General features: G+C 42.4%; 1 protein-coding gene across 2 annotated transcripts in view; it reads left to right on the top strand.

The window, feature by feature from the left end:
• ADAMTS3 (ADAM metallopeptidase with thrombospondin type 1 motif 3) overlaps positions 1–24,162 on the top strand; it is a 3,677,303-nt gene that overhangs the window by 364,746 nt on the left and 3,288,395 nt on the right. The window lies entirely within an intron of this gene.

The following is a 24,162-nucleotide window of genomic DNA, read 5'->3' as shown; positions in this document are numbered from 1 at the left end:
CTCTCTGTGAACCCAGTGCTTCATGTCTCTGCCCCAAGTAGTTGACACACACACACACACACACACACACACATGCATACACCTGGGAAAGCGTAGCACCGATTAGCCACTGTACCAACTTTGCCCAGACTATAAGGTAGATTCACTGCCACCAGTCAGTTACTATTGTCAGTTGTTTTGTATATCTGAAAAAGACAATGAGGCTTCGGTGTTTAAGTACTTTATTACAAACACATCAGGATGGGTGGCAGGAACATTAAACTTAATTGAACTGACTGACTACGGCACACATTCATGCTTACACTCTACTCTTGCATTCAAAATGGCACTCTTACTTGTATGTGCTTAGTACTGATGTCCATGTGCCTGCAGACTGGCAATCTTCTTAAAGGTATATCACACACACTCTGATCAACACCCTCCCTCTTTACTGAGCTGTCTTGCAATGATAACAACATTTGGAGAAGCATGCAAATTGTACAGACAACAATGAACAAATCAACATTCATGTCCAGGCTGGCTTGTATCTGGAACTGCGACCTGATATTGTAATAGTTAGGGCTTAGTTTAGCAACAGGGACAGTCAACATTGAATGTTCTGCTTTAGGACTCTTGGGGATATTCTCAAGAACAGGGATATCTGCTGGAATGTCCTCTGGTACTGGAATATTGGATAAGTCACTCTGAGAACTAGAGTCTTTATAACTGGCAAAATGCTGCAACACTGGCTTGGGCACAGGTAATAAATGCCTCTAATTCCACCTAAATTCTGTTCCATGCAATTACACAATGGACGAGTTTGGCTCTTGACACAAACTTTTCACAAATCCAATCCAATCAAAACCTTTTCCTGTCTTCTTCCTCACTATCTCCCCTTCTTATAATGGATTGAGTGGTTTGCTTGTCTTATCATAGTAGGACTTCTGGGACAAACTTTTTTTTAGGAGTTGAGCTTTCAGTACTTTGTTGTTGTTAGCACATGGAACCAACAGATTGCAACTGACTGGTAGTGTGGTTCTGGCTTGTCTCAACATAAGTCTCTGGAGAGGTGACCCAAGATGATTATCATGAGGAACGTTTGTGAGATTCAGGAGATTTAGAAAAACATCAGTATTGTCTCATCAATATTTGTCTCATTTTGATTTCTCTAACAGCTGTTTTGCACTTTGAACTGCAAGTTCTGCCAAGCCATTTGACTGCAGGTATTCATGACTACTCATAATATGAACAAAGTCCCACGTTTCAGACAATCTTTTAAACTGATGACTTGTAAACTGTGCACCATTGTCAGAAGTGACTCTGTGCAGACTACCATGGACAGAAAAATGTCTCTTCAAATTAGTAATGACAGTATTGGATGTTAGGTTAGGAAGGAGGTCAATCTTCAACCAATTTGAATAAGAGTCTACTAATGCCAAATATTGTTGACCATTCCACTTAAAAATATCAGTGGCTACTGTCGACCAAGGTAGTTCAGGAATCTGGCTTAATTGAAGTGGTTCTTTTTGTTGATGCGGGTTAGTACTATTACAAACAAAACAAGATGAGAGTTCTTTCTCAATATCTCTTGACATAGAAGGCCAGCATGGTAGTCCTCTTGTCCATCTTTTGGTAGAATCAGTTCCTGGGTGTCCACGATGCAAGATCTTAACATACTCTTGTTGCAAGGATTTTGAAACAATCACTTTTTGACCTTTCTTGTTGATACCATTGTCAGACAAAATCTCATCTCTATAAGAAAAATACTGTTGCATGTCTACTAGTGAACAAGATTGCTTTGATGGCCATCCTTGACTGAAGAAGTGGTTGAGTTTCTGGAGAATTAGATCTGAAGCTGTGTGAGTTCTAAGCTTATCAAGACATGTGTCGCTCATCCGGTCGGAATAAAACAGGCTGTTGTGGGTTCAGTTCAAGCAGCTTTGTTACACACAAACACATCAGGAATGAGGCTTTGTAACTTAAACTTATAAACAGACTGATTTACCACACTCATGCATGTTAACATTCTGGTTGTTCTCTCAAAATGGCACTGCTGCCTGCATGTGCTCACATCTGGAAATGCTTCTTAGGTACATACACACAATCTGTTCCACAGCATGGAAGAAACATTTACATGACTTCAACATCAGGTTTGCCATTTTCATGCTGTTCAGTATTTTTTTCTGGGTGATATGGGTAAAGTATCAGCAAGATAAAGAAGTTTGCTTTTTGTGTAAACAAGACTGAAAGTGTGCTTTTGCAATTTCAGCATCATGCATTGCAATCTAGCAGGAGCTGTGCACATTGGCTTTCTCAAAATAGTGACTAAAGCTTGGTGGTCAATCTTGATTTGAATAGGTCGGTCATAAATATAATCATGGCACTTCGAACATGCAAACACAACTGCCAAGAGTTCTCTCCCTATCGGAGCATACTGCATTTCGGTTTGTGTTAGAGTTCTCGATGCATAGGCTACTGGTCTACCCTCTTGAAGAATGGCTGCACCAAGACCAAACTTAGAAGCATCACAGGAAAGAGTTACTGTTTTTTCAGGACATCAAATGCTCTTTGGTGGTTGTCTGACCAGGACCAGGATACATCTTTGTGTGTCAGCTGTCTGAGCGGTGCTGAAAGTTGGCTCATATCTGTAATGAACTTGCCTAAATAGCTGACCTTGCCAAGAAAGTATTGTAGGGCTTGGACATTGTCTGGAGTTGTCATCTCAAGAATTGCTGTTTGCTTGGAAGGCTCTGGTTGTAAGCCTGAACTAGTAAACAAATGACCAACATAGATAACTCATCGCAGTCTGAATTTGCATTTCTGAGGATTCAGTTTAAAACTGATTTCACAAGCTCTTTCCAGAACTTTCCTGAGGTTTCTATCGTGTTTGACTTCACCATTGTCTCCTACAAGAATATCATCTACTATGTGGTTGGGAAGGTGGCCTAATGGTTAAGATGTTTGCCTTACAAACACAAGGTGCAGGGTTTGAGTCTCACAAGGGATAATTGGCTAGGCTTAAAATGGCTCGCAAGGTCAGTTAGCCTAGTACTAACCTATGAACCTATAATAGCACATGGATAGCCAGAAAAAATTTGCTCCATTGCACGTTGAAAGACTTCACTGGCAGAGTTTATTCAAATTGGCTTTCTTAGAAATCTGTACCTTCCAATTGGTATAGTGAATGTGGTTAGCAATAAGAATTTTGGTCAAGCAAAATTTGCCAAAATGAAATTTTTTCATCTAAAACAGAAAAAAAGTGGCATTTGACATAAGAGCAGTGATTTTGACTGTGCACATTGGATGGTGAGGTTGTTGTGGTGCTTTGTTCAAGGTCAAATACATATTCTAATATCATCTGAGCTTTTCTTATGAGCTACCACCATGGAGGATACAGATTCAGTTGGTTCTCCTACTGGACAAATTACTCCTTGCTGCACCATTCTGTCTAGCTCATCTTTGACTCTGTTCTGCATAGCTACTGGAACTTTCTGTGCTCTTCTGATGACTGGGCGTATTTCAGAGTCTAGCTTCATGGAATACACAACTGGGAGTTCACCTAGTTTGTCTTTGAAAAGGTCAGCATAGTCAGAAAAAATAGTCTGGGTGAAATTCAAGCTTACATGGTGGACTTCCTTATTAAATGAAAGCAGTCACATTTTCAAACTATCTCTGAGGTCTAATATTGACTGTATGTGTCTCTTGAGTCATAGCCATTTCCAGCACAGTCACATGAAACCACTATGAGCCTTCAGTTTGAATTTCTTCACCACCATAAGCAACACACTTCACACACTTTGCCAAATCAAGCGTCTCACCAGCTTTTACTCTAGCAAACTTTTCTGCTGAAATAACATCACACTTTGAACCAGAATCTACTTTGAGCTCTACTGGTCTCCCATTAATCTGAACAGTACCAAATACTTCATTCTTTGCCCACAAATCTATTGCATTGACTGTTTCACCAAGCATAGACACATCATCAACATCTAAACTAGGGTCACAGCTTTCTAATTGATCAACTTTCCCATTTGAGTGCTCTTTTTAATGAAAGAATGTGCCTCTTTTGATTTACAAAACCTTTTAAATGATTCCACTTTTTACATTTGTGGCACTGCTGACTGGAAACTAAGCACTTTTGTCTTTTAGGTTCATGATTACCACCACAGTTGTCACAGTTGACTATGAGGCTAGGTGGGGGCACATTCTTTGATTTAGCTGACTCGCCCTTGTGCTTCACTGAGCATGCTCTAGATTTTGCTAGAAAGGCTTTGGGTTTCACTGAAGCTGCCCCAACCCTGGGCCTGTACATTCTAACCATGTGCTGCATTTTATCTACATTAGTAGTAGGAGAAGCCATGTGTGTTTTTATCATTTGTAAGCATGTCTGTGTGCTTTTCTGTCAACTCGTATATCTAACAAATGTCTATGGCCTTATTCAAAGTTAAATCACTGACTCGAAGCAAAATCTTTCTTATTGCATCATCTTTAATACCACACATAAGCCTGCCTTTTATCAACTCACCTCTTAAATCACCAAATCTGCACGTTTTAGCCTTATTTCTCAAGCTAATTATATATGCTGAAAATTTTTCACCAGGCTTTTGATCTTGTGTGTAAAATTGTGCCTTTCCATTGTAATATTCATTTGGGGGTTAGTTACACATTTCTCTAAATTTATGTTTTAGACACTCAGGGTATTCCCACGTTTCAGCTGCTACCACTATATGGTGGTCTCCCCCGCATACACAGCAGGTGCATACACAAATGAACACTCTCTTTCAGTGGCTTCTGAACCATCTAATTTAAGCATAATAAATGCCTTTGTATGTGTGCCTTTGTCAGAAAAAGCAGCCTGTATGAAAATATCATACTCTTGTTCAAACTCCAATTTTCTGCATTATTGTTATCGAACGCAAGCAGACTTCATCTGTGAAATCCTTCTGCTGTGCCAACAAATTGTGTGTAAACACAATACAAATATGGCTCTTGTAATTATGTATGAACATGCACATACACCAGGTACTTGTGGTAACATTCAAATGCATAATAAACTCTCTGAAAGACTGTTGTACTTTGCAAAATATTCTTTGAAATAGCTGTACTTTGCAAAATAATTGTACTGTAATACTGCAAACACTTGCCAACACATAGGATACTTCAAATAGCTTTAGTTAATGCGAAAAAGTAGCACAAAAATGGCCTTTTCCCCTTTTTTATACATTTTATGTGATTTGGATGTTTCAAACATTTTCATCATTATTTCGAATATTTTTATATATATGTCACAGTTTCTGACATTTTGTTTAATTTGAAATTTGTTTTGAGCGTTCTGAGTGCTTCATTTTATATTCATTGACTAAAAAATAATTTAAGCGAGTTCTGACCTGTTTATAAGTCATTTAAATGAACTACCTAAGAATAGCTGATGATTCCATAGCTTTCCCTGTCTGCATTCTCATAAATCAATCTGTGTCTGAATCATATATCCCACAACTGTGGAGAAACTCCATTATTACTCCCCTACAATAAGATGGTAATACCAGTGACGTCTTTAACTACCAGCCCATCTCGATACTTTCACCTCTATCTAACGTCCTAGAAAAGTGTATCCATTCACAATTGCTTAAACATCTCACTGAAAATAACTTGCTAGCACCCACCCTTCATGGTTTTCGGCCAACACACAGCACAACTACAGCCTTACTTTAGTTTGCCAACATTGTATACAGAGCTCTTGATGCTGGTCTACTGACTTCAGTTATACTACTAGATCTATCAAAAGCTTTTGATAGTGTCTCACCCTAAACTACTATTACAACCTGAGGCCATACACTGCTCCCCACACACACACTAACCTGTTTCCATAACTGTCTTCACAACAGAAAACTGTCTGTCAGGTGGCAAGGCAAACAATCCGGTTACCTTATCAACAATACAGGGAGTCCCACAGGGGTCTATTCTTGGACCCTTGCTCTTTAATATATGTATTAACAATCTCCACAAGGCCTCCCAGCAAAGTACACTCATTCAGTATGCTGACAATTACCTCTTCTAACAACTTCTCAGATCTCCTAAAGTTAACACAAAAAGCATTTGCATCAATTGAATCCTGCCGTAATGAGGCTCAACTGCTACTTATTCCCAAAAAATCTAAATGTTTACTATTCACATCCAAATCTCTAACCCTAGACTTTAAAATATTCTCACAAAACAATAACTAAAATTGAAATTGTAAAAACATCTAAACTACTTGGCATAACAATTGACAAACTCTCATTCGAGAATCATATACTTAGCACAACCAAGAAGACCCATTTTAAGCTAGGTAAGTTCTATAGGCAGAAACTCTCTGGACATGTCCACCAAGGTAAAATTGGCTAACTTCTCCCTTCCATTCTCCACACTAGCCCCATTTTCACTAACCTACACTCACATATCTTAAATAAATTGCAATCGTTACTACAGAATAGCAAAGTATGTCTCCAGTATGCCAACTCACAGGCATCATTGCTTGGCCATTAAACTGGTTTAAATCCCCTCATTACCTACAAATTACTTTACAACCCAAACAACTGCCCTCCTCTTCAAACTATGATACAAACACACACCCCAGCTCGGTTTCGTAGGTCTTCTAATAAACAACTGGCCATAACCAAACTCAACAAAAGAGGTAGTCAGTGTCTTTATTCCCATGCTGTTGCTCCCATGTTCTCCCTCCATCTATTACCAAATTAGACTCTATAAGAACATCCAAAACAGCACTGAAAGACCACTTTCTTAATAACCATATTTGCTTCGTTAATCACATGATCAAACCACCTTAAGCTTGTTCCTTAGTCTGTAATTCCTATTTACTAGCCTCTTAACTGTTAACTAATTCTATAAACCCCTATGTTACTATTGCAGTTTTTGGACATCAGACTGAATGGATTGTATTTACTGTTTTAATTAGTAATATTGTATATCTGTACCTTGCTTAACATTTTAATACTTTGTTTTACTACTTTCTGTAAATGTTTTTGGAGCTTTTCTCCCCGGGCCTCCACTGAAAATGGGTCCTCTGCCCAGTGGACTTTCCTAGTCAACAAATGTCAATAAATAAAAAATAATAAATGATTTGAGCAGTAGTGATGATCCACTCCTGTATATTCCTTCAACTTTAACTGTGCATCCCATGTTTTTGACTCTGGATCTCATTCTGACACCATGTCACTCGTCTTGTATATCTGAATAAGACAACAAGGCTTGGGTGTTCGTTTAAGTACTTTATTACATACAAACACATCAGGGTGGATGGCAGGAACATTAAACTTAAATGAACTGACTGACTACTACACACATGCATGCTTTCACACTAGCTGCTCACTCAAAATGGCACTCTTGCTTGCTCAGTACTTATATGCACGTACCTGCTGACTGGAAAGCTTCTTAAAGGTATATCACAGATTCTGATTTCTAAGGCCCTTAAAAGGGTATCCAATTATGCTGAGTGAAATTGGTATTAATACAGATGGTAATGTTGACCAAACAGCAAAGCTTTCAGGAGTGGCCAGAGTTATCACCAAATAAGTATGTGCAAATACTCTCAAAGCTTAAATGTTTTCTAAAAAGGATTAGCAACAATGAAAAGTTTAAATATATTTAATAATAAAAGAACAATAAATACTAAATGTATATTTACAATAAACTACAGAGTTCAAATCACAGTAAATATTGAAAATAACACAAATGGACAATCTCTAAACTAAGTTTCACTATATTCCTGACTGAATCGAACAGAATTATTCTTCCTTAATAACTTACTTGATAGAGCAAGGCACAATGAAATACATGAGCAGTCTTTCTAGTCAGGTTCCCCAAAACAGAATTCTCAGTACTCAGAGTTTACTCCCTGTAAACTATAATATCCAAGATGGCTTGCAGAATGACCTCATGTGGTCACCTGAGTCTAGGTTCTCACAGTATCCCCCTTTGAAGCTGAGACAGAAATGTAGTATAGATGGCTACAATATATACCTAAATGTTTATGGCAGTGCTTGAGGCTTCACCTCTTTTTACTGACCAAATGAACAAAGGCTGCTTCCAGGCCTACCATCTCTGGTCCTATTCAGCACTGTGGGGTACCATCTTAATGCTTTAAGAGCTCATTTCCATTTCCCTTATATTTCTTAAACTAAGCTAGATGGTATCTCTGCTGTCCCAGTATCCTATATTAAAACATACACATTTAATTTGGTTACAGTAATACATTTACATTTCTTTTCATTTCAGCAGGGTGCACTGTTAAGACATTTTAACACAAACTTCACAAATATATTTTCAGCACAAGCATTTGTAGAAATCACTTTGCTATACAAATGACATAATTTACAAAATTTCAGCTAGCTGTGCTGGCACAAGTCTTACACCCACTGCCCTATTTTCCTGGCATGGCTGGCAGTGCCACCTATCGTCACAGACCATATAAGCAGAATCAGCAGTATTGTATGGTAAAATGTGGCTCATGTTCTCAGTGTCAGTATATACATGACAGTACTAATATTACAGTTAAAACATATCCTAGAAATATTAAAAGCATCTTTAAATGTAATTGTAAGACTACTGGGGTAGTTTATATTGCTTTATGTATTTCTTGTGATAACTGCCTTTCAATTTTACCAACATAAAAATTAAGGACCAGGATATATGAACATTAGTATGCAGTAAAAACTAAAAACTCTAGTAATGCGTTATTTAAGCATTCTGTCTCATGTAAAGATTTTAAAAAATGTTTATTTTATGTAGTGGAGGAAGTTCCTATCCCTGTGCAGGGAGGTTTGTTGGGGTGATGTTATTGAAACCAAAAAACTTTACTGGCAAATAAGTTAAATGTGACATCCCCCCAGGACTTTTAATGGTAAGACTTCTTTGAATGGGTTGCTGCAATTTAGATCAATGGATGTCTAATTGAATGTATGTCATTATATTTTTGCCAGTGTGTTTTGTGTGTGTGCTTACTGTAAAGTATTTATTTTATATTTGTATATTTCATAATTTTATAGGACATTAATAATGGTAAATGGTTATATTGTTTTTATTGTTTCATTGGCATATATAAATATTAGAATATTTTTATGGAGAATTGATAAATTGTTAGGTTACTGATTAGATGAGATTTAATATGTGTGGACTTATAATGCTGCATGCTTTCTATGTATTTTACTTGACAATGTCCTTAGCATATCATTTTTAAGTTTTATTAAACTCTCTTGTCTGTGACATTGTTTCTGGCATTGGTTTTCTGCTTGTTTCTGTTTTGGCTAGAATTTGATTTTTTAGCTCTCTTTAATTTATTATCAATACATTGGCTTTGCATTATCTTTCTCCCTTTTATATTTCATCTCCACCATTAAAGTGAGTCTCTCTCAATGCATAACCCTTCCTTTGGATTTTTGCCGTGCCTCCCTTTGCCTATATTTACTTAAATTCTTTCTTACTTCCTCCTCTCATTTACGTATATATTTCTTTCTTACTCCTAGTCTGGTGGATTTCCATGTGAACTTAAAATCGCTGCTGCTTCACCTGCCTTACATTTTGTCGCTATCACTTCCCCATCACCCCTTCCCCATTACAATTATACATATTTACATTCTTTACTACTTCCATTGGAGTCCTTGTGACTTGATGCTTGCCTATGATCCATCTCTGGCCTTCATCTGCTCTTTGCACTAGCTTCATTGTTAATGAGTATGTGTATGCCACTACTCTGCACTTTATTCTTGTCACTTTATTTATGATACCATCTGATGCCGTAGTTATCTTCCAATCGCTCCTTATTTACCAAAACTTTTTTTTTCTATTTTTGTACATTTCTTTTTCACTACCTGTTTTATACTTTTACCCCTTGCTGTACCACCATTTTTACTGTTTATTACTTGTGGGCAGCTCATCTATTGTTGAATCTATGCTTGAACATTCATTATGAGACTGTGAGTAGAGCACCCTTCGAGCTACCAATTCAGTTTTCATCAGTTTTTTTCCTTTTTCCAGATTATGTATACATTTTTGTTTTTAATACTTTTCGGTGATTGAATGAACACTGGATCTACCTTAGTCCTTACATCAGCTTAACTAAGTTGCCAAGTGTACATCTCTCTCCTTACGTTTTATTCTGTTCATTGTTCTTAGTCTTTTTCAGTCTTGTTTCTTGCTTCCTGAAATATCGACACCTTTTATCTTACCTGTTTCCTTCCGAAGATGGAACAAAAATCCCCTGTGGTCTTCTGATTCTCTTCATATTTCCTCATGTCCCTTGTTTCAGTTGTTGTAGTCTGCTGATCCTCTCCATATGGTTAACTGTTTTGGGGGTCTTTCCAGAGCTGCCTCTGGAACACCAAATCTATAGACTTATCCATGTATAAAAACATTCCAGAGTCTCTGGGTATAGAAAGTGATACTGGAGCCCCCACTGCTTACAGTTTCTAATGGCCAGGAAAAGTGCAGCTATCTTTTTCCTTCTTTCTGCTGAATAGTCATTGTCAGTGTATACTGCACTTTCTTCCAGCATCAGTCTGTTTCCCAGCTTTTAGACCTCATGCAGAATCCCTTCTGTTAACTCAGAAGACCATAATTTCACAGTCACCAGTCTTGGTCTCTCACTTCCCTCTCTTCTTGGTCTTCATGCTGACCAGTGGGCCTTTACCACATTCATATCTTCCTCTAGAAATTATGTGCATTGCTGCAGCCACTTGCTTACTGCATTTCTATCTTTTCTGCTTTTTGCTTTTCAGAATCTCCACTATTTTTAGTTTATTCTTTCTAAGCCCATCTTCCAAGACTTCAAACTTTTCTTCGTCCTAGTCCAGTTTAGCTTCATTATCATCCAGTCTGACCTTGACTCCCACATATTTATCAGTGGTATGCAGGATTGCCTTTACATTCAGCACTGTATTCACTTTGTCTAGGTTTTTCCCACAGCTATGTTTTTCCTGGAGAACTTCTTTAACTTCTCAGTTTCTTGCCATATTGTGCTTAGCATTACTGGCTTCCCTTGGGATTTGTCATTATCCCTCATCTTGAGCACCATTTTGGTCTTTCCACTACAAGATGTTTTTATTTTTCCTGCCCATTCACAGTTTCACTTACTTCCTACTGCCAAACTAATACCCTTTGTTCCTTAGGGAGTGACACAGTGTTGGTAAATCTCAGTGAGCTGCTGTAAGTCCCAGTCTTTTCAAGATATAAAATGAAAAAAAAAAAACTAAGTCTGTAGAGGTGAACTGTAACCCTACACATGAATTGATTCAGCAATACCGATACTTACAGGACCATGATAAGATGATGTGTTTATAGGTTCATAGATAGGTACTAGGCTATTGGCTCTAGGGCCGATAAAAGCCTAGCTAAAAAGATTCTGTGGTTTTCGCCACAAAGAAAATTATTTTCTTGTGCCCCTGTTGAGCAGAGCCACAGAAGTGATCCCCGGGTTGAATTTCCTATTTCCCATCCAATCATCAAGATTTTTCTTGAAGAGTGCTAATGGAGGACCTTTGTTTAATATAGATAGGTAGTTTGTTCCAGAGTATCGGAAGTCTCTGGGACAATAATCTATCCCTCCAGCATGTTCTGTTTATTGTGGTGGCAAGGTTTAGGTCCCTAGAGCATGTAGCTTGGAGAGATTGAGATTTCTTTTAAGTGGAGCATGTCCAACAGCTGTGGGTTTGACATAGCTTTGTATATTAGGAAGAGATCGCCTCTGAATAGGCGATATGCAATGGGGTAAAGCTGGAATTTTTTGAGACGGTCTGTGTAGGGCATCTATTTGAGGCTGGTAATCCTCTTTGTGAGGTATTTCTGTGACCTTTCTAGTTTTTGTTGATGTCTTTTGAGGTACATACCAAAAGGGGTGTTGTACTCTATAATGGGTCTAATGAGTGACGAGTAGAGGGGAACAATGACCTCTCTTTTCCTGGATGAGAAATATTTTGTGATGAGGTGTGCCACGTAGAAGGATTTCCTGACCACTGTGGCAATGTGATTATCAAAGGAGAGACTACTGTCCACCTGTGTCCCAAGGTCTCTTATCACACTTTCGGTGTTAAGTAGATTACCGCCTATGTGGTAGTTCATGGGTACAGAGATTTTACCAAAGTGGATGACAATGCACTTTTTGGCGTTGAGCTTGAGGCCATGGCTTTGAGACTAGGCAGCTGTCTCAGTGAGGCCCTTTTGTAGGATGTCCACATCATTAGGAGTTTCGATTATGGCTCCTAGTTTGCAGTCATCATCAAACTTCATTAGCCAAAGACCTTCTGTGTTAGCCTGTACTTCAGAGAAGTAGATACCAAACAGGAGAGGACCCAGGACTGAACTCTGTGGTACTCCACTTGTCACTGATCTGAAGTCAGATTTGGAGTCTGCTACTTTCACAGTATGGGTTTTGTCATTGAGCCAGTTGGCAACCCATCTTATGACATAGGGATTTATACCTAGTTTAGTGAGTTTATCTATAATTCCAGAGTGGCGGATGGTGTTGAAAGCCTTGGTGAGATCTAGATAGGCTATGTGAACCACCTTACCCTTGTCTACGGCTTTGGCAACTGCTTCAAAGAAGTCTATCAGGTTTAGGAGACATGATCTGCCTTTTGCAAACTCAAACTGGGTGGGGTCCAGAGATTGGAGATTACCAATGTCTTTGTTTATAAGTTCCATGATGGTACATTCCATGGCCTTGCAGACCAGGCTCGTCAGGCTAATGGGGCGGTAGTTTCCAGGGTCCATGGTGGCTCCCCCTTTGTGGAGTGGGTTAACCATGGCTGTGCACCATTCAGTGGGCACAAAGCCTGAGGTGAGGCTATGATTGAACATGTTACTTAGGTGGGGTGCCAGTTCGTTGTGTAGTTCGTATGGAACACAGCCTGGGATGTTGTCAGGTCCCATGGATGCTGTGTTACTTGGGTTTGAAGAGTGTTGTTTTTACCTGTGCAGCCATGATTACAAGAACTTTGCATTCTTCCAGTGTAGAGCTGGGCTCTATTAGGGGTGAGAGGGCGGTAAAGTTAGCACTGAACCTATCTGCCAGGATGTTGGCACTATCAGTTGGTTCTGTGTATTTAGTGCCATTGTGCTGTAACTCAGAGCAGAATAGAGTGTTGCCATTGAGATTCATGACATAGCTATAGAATGCTTTCTGGCTGTCTTGAGTCATTTTGTTTTTGTAACCAGCTTTGGAGGATTTTATGAGGGATCACAGATTCTTACTGAGGCTGACCAGAGAATCTGAAGTAGGGAGATCATTTGTCAGCAACCTGTGGGTCTTGGATCCGATATTGGATCCGAGCCGGCAAATTGTTTCAAGCTAATGGATCTGAGCTCCTCCCCTCACCCATAATCCCCTGCCAACCCTCCATGACCCCAGATCTAGTTTGCCACGCTTGTAGATAGCTGGATTCCATTGAGCTCAACAGTAAATCGTCAGTTAAGTGTGTGTGTGTTGTGTTTTTGGGGCCTGTGTGTTTGTGTAGCACTACCTTTTTTCTTTTAAGTATGGCTGAGGCCCCAAAAGCCATTTTTTCTAAATGTACCGAGTGTGGCCATAAGCTCTCCCTGGCTGATGGCCACACTTGGTGCGTTCGGTGCCTTGGGGTTGAACACCTCACCTCAGGCTGTACCATTTGTGCAGCGTTCAGTCCCAGGGCACTGAAAGAGCGGAGGTCGAAGCTGGTCTTGGCGGGACTTTTACCCCCGGACTCGGCTCCGGCCTCCGCTGCTCCCGTGGCACTACCACAGGCTGTGGTTATTGCCACTCCTGCCCCCCTTCCTTCGGCCGGGACTCAAACTCCCGCTAAAGTGCCGGAGGACAGGGAGGCTAGGAGGGAGAAACGGAGGGAGAAGCACCACAAACGGCGGGCCGAGGCCTCCGCTTCGGCCCCGCCAGCTAACCGGGCTTCTCCCTCCACTGCTTCTAGGTCTCCTCCTCCTTGGCTCCGATCCCCTTGTTTCTCCCCGGGGCCCGAGGAGGAGGAGGCCCGATCTCCATCGAGGTCATCGAGGCGGCATTCCAGGCCTGCCTCGGTGGCCTCTTCGATATCTACATTCAGCATGTCTGATGCAGACTTGGTCCGGATGATGCAAAGATTCATCCAGGCCCAGCTGCAGATGGGAGTGCTTTTGCCCCCCCCCTTCGGGGGGGGGGGAGCTCGACACCTTTTTTCCATCCAATTGCTCCTTCTCCGACCCGCTACCTGGGTTCAGAGCCGAGCAGCGTTGGAGCCTTTGGTGGGTTGGCGCCAACAGTACTTGGTACTTTGGATCCGACCCTGCCCTCGAGCCTGTCGGATCCGACCTCTCGGAGCCGTGGCCCAAGCTTCATATCCGAGGGATTCAGTGTGCCTTCGGCTCTGTCCAGGTCGGAGCGCACTGGTCCTTCGGATCCGATGGTCTCGGTGCCGGTTCCGATCCCTTCATCGGATCAGAGTGGGAGCTGACTCTCGGAGCCCAGAGAGAGTGGTTCCCCCTCGGCCTTTGATCTAGTGGAGAGGGCTCTGTTGAGAGCATCCGGACCCCCGGCCCTTGTCTCGGCTCCACCCTGCACTCCCTCTCTGCTGGGCCAGGCTTCCATCACCCGGCCAAAGGGACAGCCTGCTTCAATGTCCCAGGTAGTTCCATTGGAACAGGATGTTGCTGGCGAGGCCTCCTTGGACAGTCCCCCCGAGGAAGTGCCCCGCAAGCATAAGTGCAAGAGGAGACACGTGGACTCCCCTGAGTCATTAACTGAGGACACGGACTTGGATAAAGGGGAAGGCTCCCCAAGCTCACCCCCTGAGGATGTCTCCTTTGGAGACATCATGGAGATGCTGAGGATCAGAGGTGGGTTGTCTGCCCCCAAGTCTTCCTCTGACGAGTCCGTGTTTCTGGAGGCATTCGAAGCAGGCCCGTCTACCACTTGGGTGTCCCCTCCGGCCAACCCCTTGGTGGACCTTATTACCACCAGGGCGTGGAAGGATCTGGACACCGTGGAGCCAATACCCAAATGCCCGGACAGGATACTAAGCCCCCCCACAGACCGGTCGCACTGGAACAAGGGCCCCCCTGTAGATGCCATGTTGATGGCGGCAGCCACGAAGAGGGAACTAGCTCAGGAGAGCCCCTCAGTCCATCCACCGAGCAAGGAGTCCCGCTCGATGGACCGCTTAGGGAAGCGAGTTTTTAGTTCAGCGACCTTCTCGGTAAGGTCTCTGAACTATATGGCACATGTGATCAGGATGCAGCGGGATCTTATCAAAGAATATGCTGCCTCCCCCCAGAGTCCATCTCGGCGGAGGACAAACAATTGTACTCCACCTGAATAGCCACTCTGAGATCCATTTCAAATACCTCTATGCGGCTATTGTCCCATGCCACTGAGGGAGCCGCTAGGGCTAGTGGAGCGGGCCTAGTCATGAGACGTCAGGCCTGGCTCCGTCATTGTGACTTTGCGGAGCCCTTTAAAGCGTCTTTTGCAAACGCCCCTTTCGATGGTTCTGCCCTGTTTGGCAAAACGGTTTGTGAGACACTTGTCCAGAGCGAGAAGGACGGGAAGATGTTGTCTGCCGTTGGAGTCCGCTTCTCTGCGCCCCAGTGGTCCTTTTCGAAGAACCAAAAGGGTCAGAAGAAGATGTGGTTCTGGAAATCGCAACATTCCCAACCCGCTCCGGACAACCAGTCCTTCCGTGGCAGAGGAGGACAGGGAGGACGCTGCCCCAGGGGCAGAGGGGCTCCGAGAAACTTTGGGTCCAGAGAACCTTTCTCTGACCAGCCCACACAGCAGCCCTGAAGGGTTGCCTGACTGCTCCACTCTGGAGGCAGTTGGGGGGCGCTTCTCGGAGCACCTAGTGGCATGGGAGTCCATCACGACAGACCGCTGGGTGCTTCGAATTATATCCAGAGGATACAAAATACCATTACTTCATGTCCCCAAATTCAAGAACCTCTCCGATGTACCCACCCGATCAGAGGGAGGCTGCAGCCGCAGAAATTCAGCAGCTGCTAAGAAAAAGAGCCATCCAGCCCATCCCCCAGACCAGCTCGGATTAGGGTTCTACTCCAGGTTATTTTTGGTGCCAAAAAAGACGGGGGACTTGAGACCGATTTTAGACCTGTCCCACTTGAACCTGTCGGTAACCAAGGAAAAATTCCGAATGGTCACTCTTCAATCTATTCTCCCCCTTCTAAGGGAGAACAATTGGATGTGCTCTATAGACGTCAAGGATGCATACTATCACATTCTAATGGACAGACGATCCAGGAGGTTCCTCCACTTCTGGCTGGGAGCCAGACACTACCAGTTCAGGGTCCTTCCCTTTGGCCTCACCACAGCCCCCAGGGTGTTCACCAAGGTATTAGCAGTGATTGCGGCCCACCTGAGACTCCAGGGAATACAGGTCTTTCCGTACCTGGACTGGCTCCTGACCGCCCCAACAAGGCATCTACTTTGCTCAGCCAGAGATTTCTTTCTCCGCCTAGCCCCACAGTTAGGCATCACCATCAATGCCGACAAATCCTTTCTGGCCCCGACACAAGCCATAGAATTCATAGGAGCCAGAATAGACACCAGAGAGCTGGGAGCCTTTCTAACATCCTAACGACTTCAGAATTTGCAACTCCATGTGCGGGCTATCCTCCAGTCAGACCCCACCAGCGGAATTGGTCCTGAGAGTGCTGGGCTCCATGGCGGCAGCGATAACACTCCTTCCATGCGCCCATCTGAACATGCGGGTACTGCAATGGACCCTTCTAGTACAATGGTCCTTTCTGTCTTTTCCTCTTCATCACCCCATTGCTATCAGCAAGGCTTGCAGGAGGGCTCTGTTATGGTGGCTCCATGCTCCGGACCTCCATACGGGCCGACCCTTCTGCACCTCTCCCCCTCTCGCCACGGTGACCACGGACACCTCCCGCCTCGGGTGGGGGGGCATTCAGGCAGGGCGGTCCAAGGCACGTGGAACGATACAGAGACCTCCCTGCATATCAATGTTCTGGAGATGAGAGCGGTGCTGTACGCATTGCAAGCACTTCAGAATCTACTCCCCATAGGAACAATTGCAATTCAGTCGGACAACATGTCGGTTGTCAGGTACATCAACAAACAGGGGGGAACCAGGTCTTATGCCGCGAAGCCATGAGAGTGTGGGAATGGGCAATCTCCACCAACCGCTTTCTGATTGCAACGCACATTCCGGGGCAGACCAACATCCTAGCGGACAAACTCAGTTGCACCCTTCTTACCCCATATGAGTGGTCTCTCAACCCACTAGTAGCGAATCAGATATTCGCAATATGGGGGCAACCCTGCTGCAATCTTTTTGCCTCTCCCTCAAACACCAAATGCGGCAATTTCTTCACTCTGATTCCCCCTCCAGGGGAAACTCCAAGAGACGCTCTGGTGCATGCTTGGCCACCCGGTCTACTTTATGCCTATCCTCCTCTACCCCTGATGCTACAGCTCTTACAGAAAGCCTCACAGTTGGGGAGCAGGATGATCCTCATTGCCCCATTTTGGCCTCAGCAAATTTGGTTCCCTTACCTGTGATCTCACCTAGTGAATCCTCCTTGGATTCTGGATCCCAGTCCGGATCTAATCTCCCATCTGTCGGACTTACCGACCCCAAATCTGGACAATCTGAAGCTGACAGCTTGGTTGCTCCAGTTCCACTCCTAGTCAGGACTCCCGGTATCTCTTCACCAGTCGAAGCCATCCTTGTGGCAGTGCATAAGCCCTCCACCAGGAAAGTGTACCGCAGTAAATGGAAACGTTTCTCCATCTGGGCGGAGCATCATAATCTAGATCCCTTTATGGCTCCTCTTCCATCCATATTAGACTTCCTAACCGAACATTTTCAGGAAGGCGCTAGTTGCTCAACTGTCAAAGTGCAATTGGCGGCCATCTCACATTACCATGTGGGACATGATACAGGGCCTTTGATGTCAGCCAAGTTGTGTAAAACCTTTCTCAAGGGCACCTTTTTGCTTAGACCCCCTATAAAAGAAGCCGTACCCCCTTGGGATCTTTCACTAGTTCTTCAAGCCTTGACTGCTCCACCTTTTGAACCTGCTGCTTCAGTAGATCTCAAATTCTTGCCCTGGAAAACAGCATTCCTTGTAGCCATTACTTCTGCGAAAAGAGTTTCGGAGCTTCAAGCTCTTTCTGTGAAGCCTCCTTATTTGATCTTTCATCCGGACAGAGTGTACCTCAGGATCAATTCCTCTTTCCTTCCCAAAATAACATCAGAAACCAATATAAATGAATCCATAAATTTACCGGTTTTCTTCCCTAAATATCAGAATAAAGGAGAGTACAAGCTGCACTCATTAGATGTTCATAGGCAGCTACATTTATATACTCATAGAACAGCTGGTCATAGACAATCCGACCAGCTGTTCGTTTCTTTTGCCAAATTTAATTTGGGGAAAGCAATATCAAAAGTATCTCTATCACGCTGGATTTCACAATGTATCCTATTAGCGTACCAAGCCTCTGGGAGACCCGCACCTGAAGGAGTTCGCGCACATTCCACTCGTTCCATCTCTACTTCTGCGGCCTTCAAGTCTAGAGTTCCATTTGATGATATTTGTTCGGCAGCCACTTGGGCCTCATCTCATACTTTTATTAACCACTACAAACTGGACGTGATTTCTAGAGGGAGAGCATCCTTTGGCTCTGTGGTGCTCCGCAATATCCTTCCATGATGGCCACCCAAGATTCAGGTAGCTGGGGACTCTGTCCCACAGGTTGCTGACAAATGAAGTCCCTACTTCAGATTAAGAAGTTATGTACTCACCATAACGTTCCATCTGAGTAGGTAGCTTCATTTGTCTGCAACCATCCCCCCCTCCTTCCCCCTGGCCTTCAGTAGATCTATGTTAGTTGGATACCCTTTTGGGGTACATATTGAGGGGCAAACTCGATCTGAGGTCATGGAGGGTTGGCAGGGGATTATTGGTGAAGGGAGGAGCTAGGAGCTCAGATCCATTAGCTTGAAACAAGTTGCTGGCACGGATCCAAGACCCACAGGTTGCAGACAAATGAAGCTACCTACTCAGATGGAACGTTATGGTGAGTACATAACTTCTTATTTCCTCCAATCATTGGATTTTACTCTTTTTTGCAACAGTTTCTTTCTTCTGTTGTAGAGTTTGTTTATGGCGGGGGACCACCAGATTGGATTCCTTTTTTTTTTTGGAGGATAGCATCTTGGTTCTGTTAGGAATAGCACAATCCATGCAGTCGTGTAAGTGCTTATAAACTGCATTTGTGTAGGATTCAGCAGTCGTACCTCTATTGTCCATCTGCATGGGTGTTGTGAAGTTTGCCACTTCTGTCTCAAGAAGAGTGAAGTTGGCTTTGGAGAATTTTTTTACGGTGGTTTCCCTAATGAGGGGTGGGGGTGGGATGGGATGTCTAGGGTGATTAGCTTGTGGTCAGATCTGACCAACGAGGAATTGATCTCTGGTGTGGAACACCGGTCGCCCATGTTGGTAAAGACCAGGTCTGGGATATTGCTGCCTTTGGTGGGGGTGTGGATAAGTTGAGCCAAGGCATTGGAATTCATGAATTCCAGAAAACGTTGAGCAAAAGAGTTGGTACATGAGTAGTTTTCCCAGTTAATGGTGGGGTAGTGGAAATCGCCCATTATTAGGGTGTTGGGTTGTACCCTAATATTTTCCAGTGCATCAAGAAATGAGTGGGAATCTTGGGACATGGTGGTGGATCTGTAGCAAGCTACAGTTTGGATTGCGGTCTTACCCGGAGTCAGTTGCACTTGGATAATCTCGGATGCATTATGCTGAGTAACTAGCCTGGAGGTGTGGATATCCTTAATGAATGTGGGCATGCCTCCGCCTTTAGTGTTTCGGTCCAGGTTAGGTGACTGAAAGGTGTGATATGAATTATAGACTGGTAATGCAGGGGTGCTCTCTGGAGCTTTGAACCAGGTATCTGTCACAGCACAGATGTTGATGTTCTCTATTTTAAGGAGTGCCTCAAGTGAGTGCATTTTGATGTTTAGTCTTACTAGCATTAAGTAGCATTACCCTCAGATTTTGCTTGCTTGTACCTGTGGTGAATTTGTCATTTGAACCTTGCCTAAAAAAGGCACTATATGGGTGGGAAGAGCCTTAGCTCTGGATTTAAAAGGATTATGTTTTGGCAGTATCTGCATGTCCTCCCCGCAGTTGGGTGGCATTCGAAAGACATGCGTAAATAGGCGTGCCTTCATTGAAGGCTGGACGTTGAGCTGGCACCTTGGTGTTCGTGAAAATCTACTGCCAATCATTAGTGGACCGGAGTTCCGCTGTGGTGACCCCTAACCGGGAAAAGCCGGAAGACAACAACAACATGTTTTGACAGTAAGGATATGTTGGAAGAGATGAAAAGATAATACAAAAACTGAGAAGCTGTAAGCTTTTGATTATGAATAGTAAGAGACAAATGGAGAAAGTGTTTTTAGTCCCTTTAGTCTTATATATACAGAACAGATGTATTTTATCACCTGAGCTGCTGCAGATGACAGAGTTAAATTATTTTATTTGGTAGGGTACAGAGCCACAGTAAAGTGGGATAAGTTGATTCTTTCAATGGAAAATGATGGTTTAGGGCTACCTGCTTTGAAGAGGTACTTTAAAGCTACACAGTTAAGTCTTGTACACATAACTCAAGTAGAAGGGTATCAAAGTGGGCAAGTCTGATGATGAAATGGGGGAAAGGAGTTTTAGCGAGAGAGAGAGTATGATTTTGAATGCAAGTTCTTAAGGAGAATATTCACCACCATCCAGGTCTGAATGGAGAGATGCAACAGGTACAAATGGAAAGATGAAATAATCTAGAAAAGGTATTGCTAGAACTGAGTTCATCTTCATGTGTTAGCGTGAACCTGCATGTGCTGGACACTTTTTTCACAAAACATTACTACAACACTGATATGTACACTCTGTATATCATCGGCAAAGGTTGGTGTAAAACTAAAAAACAACATAGGGTGCACAGGTCCCAGGATAAAAAAAGGTACCCAATCTTGGTGTGCACACTGGTACTAGGACTAAAAAAAAAGCAGTGTGGAATCCTAAGGATATGGAAGCATTCCTACCACATGGTTAGGCTGCCTACCTTCTGTCTAAATGTATAAACATTTATTTATTTAATGTGTTTATTGGCATTTGTTTATCAGGAAAGTAGAAAGAGCAGTTCCCTTTTTCAGAGGAGCCCTGGGGAGAAAAACTTCATTATATAGATAACAATGACGTAATTTGCATTTAGTCGGTTTCATTCATGAGCAACATTATTCAGACATCCTGTGTGTAAAGGAATTGCATCATTTACAAACAGTTTTGATAAAAAATAACAGTTTCATGGTTTGTATATGAATGTGTTTGTTTATTTTAAATACAGGGATGTATATGCAGTGCAGTGTCATCAGTATGCATAGATTATTAGGTTGTATGTAAGAATATTTGTTACTATAAAGGCTTGTTCAATATCTAGGACATAGGAAGATAGAGTTATAGCAGCCTAAAGAAAAGAGAGAGGAGGAGGCACAAGGAAGATAGAGGAGATTAGGGTATGGCGTTATAGCTGTGATACTAGTACACTAAATTTTGTGCAGCAGAGAGTTACGGCACAAATTCATATATCTATATTAGTACCAGTTTAACCAGGTCTGGTGCAGTTGCAGAGACGTTTCTATATTAGGTGTTTCTTTACTTGGCAGAATGTTAAGTAGAGTGGGATGGTATTCCAGCTGTTGACAGTACCGTGTGAATACAATGAGTGCACTCGCACACACACACACACACACACACACACACACACACACACACACACACACACACACACACAATGTTCATATAATATCAAAAAGAAACATATTCTAAGAACTAAGCTGGAATAGGATGAAGACATTTTTCCAATAGGGATGTCTGCCAGTAGGGTTATAGAAAATAGACAAAAGTAGCTTGGCATTTACTGTAAAAATTAGCAAAGGAAGCAATGTATTGGGAACAAATAACTCAATTATGAACAGTAAGAATTTGGATTAGGCCAAGTAGAAGACTGCAAGTTAAGAGACTGTCTTTTCTAAATTGTCAAGGTTGTGTTTTTTTTTTGTGAGCTTATGCATTAAGTTAAAATGTGATGATTTGATAAATATTAAAGAATAGGTTCACTATAAGTTAAACTAAAGGGAGCAACTTGAGAAAACTGCTGGTCAGGTAGTAGCTACTTGACCACCAGATACACTGAGGAGAGACTGTGGTAAGTTGAAAGAAATGACAGCTTGTATCAGGAAAAATAAGTAGTGGCATTGGGGAGTCATAAATCTGTAGTTTGGGGTATCCCAGTATTCATGGAGTTAAGGGAAAATATAATGACATATTCCAGATCAGGAGGGAGTCATCCAACATTTGAGATTTTAGTGGATATATTGAGATCTTCTCTTAAGTCCAAAGAAGCTGGAGACGTAGAAGTAAAATTATTACATCCAACATCACCTAGAGTGCTGTTCAGTTCCCTACAGAAGGTAGACTAAAGAGGTCACTTAAGTAGATGACAGAGAAAGTTGACTTTTAAATAAAAGTGAAGAAATGACATTTGATAGCAGGGTGCAGACTAAAAGGTTCAGAAATACAATAACAGATGCAAAGAAGAGTAGTGGAGAGGTCAGTTTTACAATATTTTCTAGTCAGAAAAGCAAGACATGCAACTGAGAGTCTTTCAGTTTTGCAAAATAATGTGCAGTTGCAAAAGGATCACTGCTGTTGCAAAACTTAGTCATGGTATTAAAGTCCCCTATTTTGTGGTATCACAGGATTGACCTTAGTTTATTTCTAATTTTTACATTTGCAGCCTTGCTGCTTTAAAGACCCTTGTTATGATCTATCAACAGCCCTTTTTTTGTGCCGAGGTTTCCATTTTTAAATTCAGCCCCCAAAAGATTGATACATTTTGCACTTGGCTTAGAGGATTGAGGAGATGTTTTCTGTGGTCCAGTGGTGCAAGGTTTGATTCCCTGAGCTTCCATCGTCTAACTGTGTGACTCTGAGCAAGTCACTTAACTAGACAACGGTCATGGGTTTAGTCCGAAAAAGGTCCGTGGAGATCAGTGCTTTACCCCAAAAAATGAATATAAATAAGTAAAATACTAATTAAGCTGGAAGTAGGTGAAAATGTGTTCTTGATAAGAAACAGTTGGTTGTACTGACGGCAGTGGAAATTGTACACAGATGAGTACAGAGTGCTGCAGCACAGGTGTAATAACCTGAGACTGAATTACTTATTGAGGGATAGGGCACAGTTAACAGTCACAAATGCACCAGTAAACACCAAATACAGAGTAAAAAAAAAGGCAGTGTCCAAGGCTTACAGATGTTGGAATGCAGTCTTAAGGGAGTAGAAGAGCACCATCTATGAACAAACAATAATTCTTCTACTTTAACTATCACTGATCAGGCTGCACCAGGAATTTGCTTGTAATTCTGGAGGATTTATAGATGAGAGTGACTGCTTTACCTGAAAGGTGCAGATTGGATGGACTGTGAAAAAAGGTTCAGTGAAGTGAATTTATTTCATAAGCAGCAAGAAGGAGCAGAGAGATATGATCTATGTGTACAAGTTAATGGAAGAAGTATAGGAAAAAGGGCAAGAGAGGAGTTGAGTAGGCACCATTTACGTACAGAAGTTAAAAGTTTTAGCTTGGACTTAAGTTCTTTTTCAATGTTTTCAATGAAAAACACAGATAGCTGGCACATGCATAAAAATTAGGTACACAAGTGGGTAGTAGGATGTCATTTGATCAATGCATTTATGTGGGCTTGTAGTAAATGTAAAATGGATGAGGTTATGTGGGAGGAGGAGCTGCAGATCACTAGATGTATGTGATGAGTTCATGACGAGGGAAGAGGAGCTGCAGGTCACTAGATGTACGCAATGAGGTCATGATGTGGGAAGAGGAGGTGCAGATCACTGGATGTATGCAATGAGGTCATGTGGGAAGAGGAGCTGCAGATCACTGGATGTGCACAACAAGCACAGTGGATAGCTTCTGTCTTCTAGCATGCCTAAGTGTGTGATTAGAGTGTACAAGTTTTGATTACTTTATATGTTTGAATTGGAAAAATAAGACATTTTCTGAAACCACTGACAACTCTGCTGTCGCTCTCCTATTTTGGACA

Source organism: Protopterus annectens, chromosome 2.part0 (genome assembly GCF_019279795.1).
Source record: "Protopterus annectens isolate FY-2018-M chromosome 2.part0, PAN1.0, whole genome shotgun sequence".
Taxonomy (NCBI): Eukaryota; Metazoa; Chordata; order Ceratodontiformes; family Protopteridae; genus Protopterus; species Protopterus annectens.
This window is presented reverse-complemented; position numbering and strand designations above follow the sequence as displayed.